Raw genomic sequence first — 4580 nt, 5'->3', positions numbered from 1 at the left:
TTGGCACCAAAGCCCTACACTGTTCAGGAGTCAGCTGTAGAATGATAGCTACACGTCATTGTACATTTGTCCAAATCCACAGAATGTGCAGCACCAAGAGACAACCCTAAGGTAAATCAAGGACCTTGGGTAATTATTAATGTATACCTGTAGGTTCATCAGTTGTAACAGACGTGTTGCACCACTCTGGTTGGGGATGTGGATAATGGGGAGGTTATGCAGGTGTGAGGACGAGGGAACACACGAAATCTTGGTACCTTCTTATCAATTTTGTATAAACTTAAAACTGCTCTAAAATAACGAAGTCTTTAAAAAATAAAGTCTACTCCCTCTATCTCAAAAATAAATAAAAATTTTTTTTTAATTAAAAAAAAAGGTGGGCACCTGGTGGCTCAGTCGGTTAAGCATCTGACTTCGGCTCAGGTCATGATCTCGCGGTTTGTGGGTCGGAGCCCCGCATTGGGCTCTGTGCTAACGGTTCAGAGCCTGGAGCCGGTTTCGGATTCTGTGTCTCCCTCTCTCTCTGCCCCTCCCCCACTAGCGTTCTGTCTCCCTCTGTCTCAAAAATAAGTACACATTTAAAAAAAAAATTTTAATAAAGTCTACTAAAAATAATTTATAAAACACTATCAAAGTTATCATTATAATCTCCTTTCCATCTGTCGCAAATTACCATCAGGGATTCCATTTTACTTCATTACACTTTTTTTTTTAAACCAAATGTGATTTCAGTGAAACTAAGAGAGCTAGGCTTTGAGGTAAGAAATTTATAAAATTCATTTTCATCGCACATTATTAATGTTTAATCCTTGTTTTGAATAGTCATAGATATAGTGTATGACATACAGGGGTTAAAAAGCTGCAGTAATCTTTGTGTGAAGAATTTTAGAATTATTATTTATTCTCTGAGAAGATACCTCACTCCCCTTTACTTTCTTTCAATCACACTCTCAGGAAAGCTTCATTTATAAAAGTAGCAAATTGTATCTTAATGAAATATTAGTTTCATACCCTCACAAAACTTATAACCTGACTCTGTCTACAATTCCCATTTTTAGACTCACCTTTGGGTTAAGGCTGTTACTACAATGTAGGCAACAGAAATAAAGCCCCATTATGTTTCAAAATGAAAACATAAAAGATTAACTTTTTTGATGGGCATTTTTCTAAAATGTATTGCTCACGTTCCTACATTCTTAGGGTATGTAGAACATAATGACAAGTGTTCTTAGTTATCTGTAATCATTACCATTATGTATTATTGTGCCATTTGGAATAATATTCTCAGGGCATAATGAAGTAGAAGTATAGGGTTTTATGGATTTACTTATAGGCATATTTAATAGCAACCATTTAACTTATACAAATTTCACATCTGTTTTTTATGTATTTTATTTCTTCTTTTTCTTTTTCTAATTACATTTTACTTCTTACGACGTTTAGCCAATCTTATAAAATTACATTTAATAGGCTGTAAATAAGGATCTGAGAGTTTCTGCTAGGAATAATAATTATGAGTTTGAGCATATAGTTTTAGAGTTTTTGTTTGGCAACTGAGATGCCTCTTGGTCTCAATTGTCTTTTATATGATGGAAATCACCCAATGAGTGACAGCTGGAAATGTGAATGTTATGTTTCAGTTTACTAATAACTTCATGAGTATTCCTAAAGGATTGGTAAGCTTTCCCTCTTCTATGACAAAATATTTCAAGAATGTCAAAAATACCAAAAAATATTTTTAAATTTATTTTTAATATGTGCATATATGCCAAACAGATTATATAAAATATTGACATTTTCCTATATTAAGAATTTTCGTTAAGGGCACCTGGGTGGCTCAGTCAGTTAAGTGTCTGACTCTTGGTTTCAGCTTAGGTCATAATCTCACCATTCGTGAGTTCAAGCCCTGCATCAGACTCTGTGCTGACAGTGCAAAACCTCCTTGGGATTCTCTCTCTCTCCCTCCCTCTCTCTCTCTGCCCCTCCTGCACTCTCTCTCTCTCTCTCTCTCTCTCTCTCTCTCTCTCTCTCTCTCTGTCTCTCAAAATAAATAAATAAACTTTCAAAAAAGAATTTTTGTTAAAGAAATAAAATGCATGAAGACAATTGAGGTTTTTTATATTACCACAGATTCCCTTCTCCTTCTTTCTCAGATGCAACCACTTGCCTGAAGATGATGGGTATCCTTTCTGTCCAAGGTTTATGCATTCACAGTGCACATGTATTAATAACTCATTTATGTAATATCCTGTTGTATGTTTTTTAAATTTTAAACAAATAGTGTCATACTTATGTAGCATTCTGCAATGTGTTTTTCATTCAAACTTTTTCAAGGTTGGCCTATATAATTCATGGAGTTCTAGTTCATTAATTTTAAATACTGTGCAATATTCCATTGTATAACTAACACAATTTACATGAATTTTTCACTCTTTTAAATAGGATTGCTATAAACATTCCCTTGCATATTTCATTATGTATATTACATCTTATATGCATGTTGGAGAATTTCTCCAGGGTGTATAGCAGGCATTAGAATAGCTAGGTTACAGAATATACACATCTTCACATTTACTAGATGTGGTGAAGCACCCTCAGGTAGTGGCAACTTCTATTTACTCCAGCAACGCCGCGGTGGTCCCATTATCTCAATTCCTTACTAACTCTTGATTTTGCCAAATTTAAACTTTTTTTGCCATTTTTGTTTTTGTTTTGTTTTGTTTTGTTTTTGTTTTGTTTTTCATGAGTGAGGGCATGCCAGAGAGAGAGGGAGAGAGAGAATCCCAAGCAGGCTCCTTGCTGTCAGCGCAGAGCCCAATGCAGGGCTCGAACCCACAAACTGTAAGACCATGACCTGAGCCTAAGTCAGATGCTTAACTGACTGAGCCACATAGGTGCCCCATTATAGTTGGTTTAATTTGTATTTCCATCATTATCAGGGAAGTAAAACATTTTTCTTATATTTACTGGACGTTCAGGTTTTGGTTTCTGTAAACTGCATGTTCATATCCTTTGCTCATTTTCCTATTACATTTTTGAATTTTTCATATTCATTTGCAGTTATATTTATATATTGAAATACCAATCATTGGCCAGGTATTTGTGTTACAATGGTCTTTTCCTAGCCAATGGTTTGTTTTTTAAATTTATTTATGGCAACATTTATTTCACACAAAACATTCTCGTTCTTGAATTTAAAGGAATTGAATATATTAATCTTCTGCTTTTTGTTTTTTAATGAAATATTTTCTACCCCAATGTCTTAGAGATGTTCTTTCAGCTGGGATTTATCTGTGCGCATTGTGTGACACAGATATCTCACTTTGTTTTTTCACACAAAGAATCTACTTAGATCTCTTTTGGAATCATCAACATCTTTCAGATATTGAGTTTTCATTGGTGTTAAATATTCATTTTTTGGATAAAAGTGTGGTTATGTTTCACCCTTCCTTTTAGAGGTTAGTTCTTTGGATAAAGTGACCTTTCATCCGTCAACTCAATATCTATTAATCATGTTGTTGTTATTACTATTGTTAGTGATAGTAACAAGCTATGCTGAGTTGGAATGCAACAGTCCTCATTTGTTCAGAGTAAGCATCACACTTGTTCATGTGCAAGGGCAATGACTAGTCCATGGAGCAAATTAACAGAGCTACAGTAAATAATAATGATTAGTTATTATGTGCCAGGCATTATACTTAATATTTTACTTGAATTAAGTAATTCAATCCTCATAAATATTCCTTGGGATAAATTGTTATTATCCTTGTTTTCCAGAGGATGCAGAAGAGGTTTAATAACAGTCAGCCATTGTCAGTTTTGACCACAACCAAAAACCTATTTATCCCAAAGTCTTCACTGTTTCTTAGGGAGGTGGTTATTGTGAAAACAGCAGGAAAGAGAAGTATCTACCCAAATTATTTGGCTTTTGTTGTGAAATAAAAAATAAAAACAAAAAAATAATTCAGGCGGCTCTTTCATAAGTGAAGAACAGACGCATATAGAAGAAAACTGCAATAGATATTTCATCACCGTGTGAAATACTCTAAAAATATTCAGGGCAAGGAAGAATGATAAACCAGTGTTTGGCTGAAACCATGCAGAAAATAAAGAAATCTAAAATCACGAGATGTTAACTCAGAGTAGTTCCATCTCTCCACTTGGAGAATTTCTAGCAATGTTAGTGTAGCTGCTTTTGTCCAGCTATTAACTGAAAGCATTCTGTTGCTCATTAGTGAAGAAACATATTGAGTCCCCAGCAAAATATAAAGGAGTTATAAGCTAAATAACGTTTTAAAACATGCTATGTAGTAAACTTACGGCTTTAGATTTTTCTAGTAATGGGTAGTAGTCCAAATCAATACAATAACATTCTATAAAACATACTGTTAAATAGTTTACTTAACTCTTAGAGAAGAAAAGGTAGGAAACACATTTTCCACAGTAAACATTAAAAAGTCTTTGTAAACCAGTTTCTTGTCATTTCAACAAGTATTTTTTTTTTTTTGAGAGCTTGCTTTGACCCTTGTATTGTACTAACCAAAAATACCAAGATTAAAAACTTAATTATCCTTACCCTT

The 4580-nt window shown here is 34.0% G+C and overlaps 1 long non-coding RNA gene across 1 annotated transcript; it reads left to right on the top strand.

Moving 5' to 3' along the window:
* The first annotated feature begins 564 nt into the window (after positions 1-564).
* On the top strand, positions 565-2246 carry LOC121040963 (uncharacterized). Its single transcript, XR_005795508.1, has 2 exons — positions 565-758; positions 2154-2246. It is a non-coding gene; the product is annotated as an uncharacterized LOC121040963 (long non-coding RNA).
* The last annotated feature ends 2334 nt before the right edge of the window (positions 2247-4580 follow it).

This window comes from Herpailurus yagouaroundi, unplaced genomic scaffold (genome assembly GCF_014898765.1).
Source record: "Herpailurus yagouaroundi ecotype Mexico unplaced genomic scaffold, PumYag 29, whole genome shotgun sequence".
In the NCBI taxonomy this organism is placed as follows: Eukaryota; Metazoa; Chordata; class Mammalia; order Carnivora; family Felidae; genus Herpailurus; species Herpailurus yagouaroundi.
This window is presented reverse-complemented; position numbering and strand designations above follow the sequence as displayed.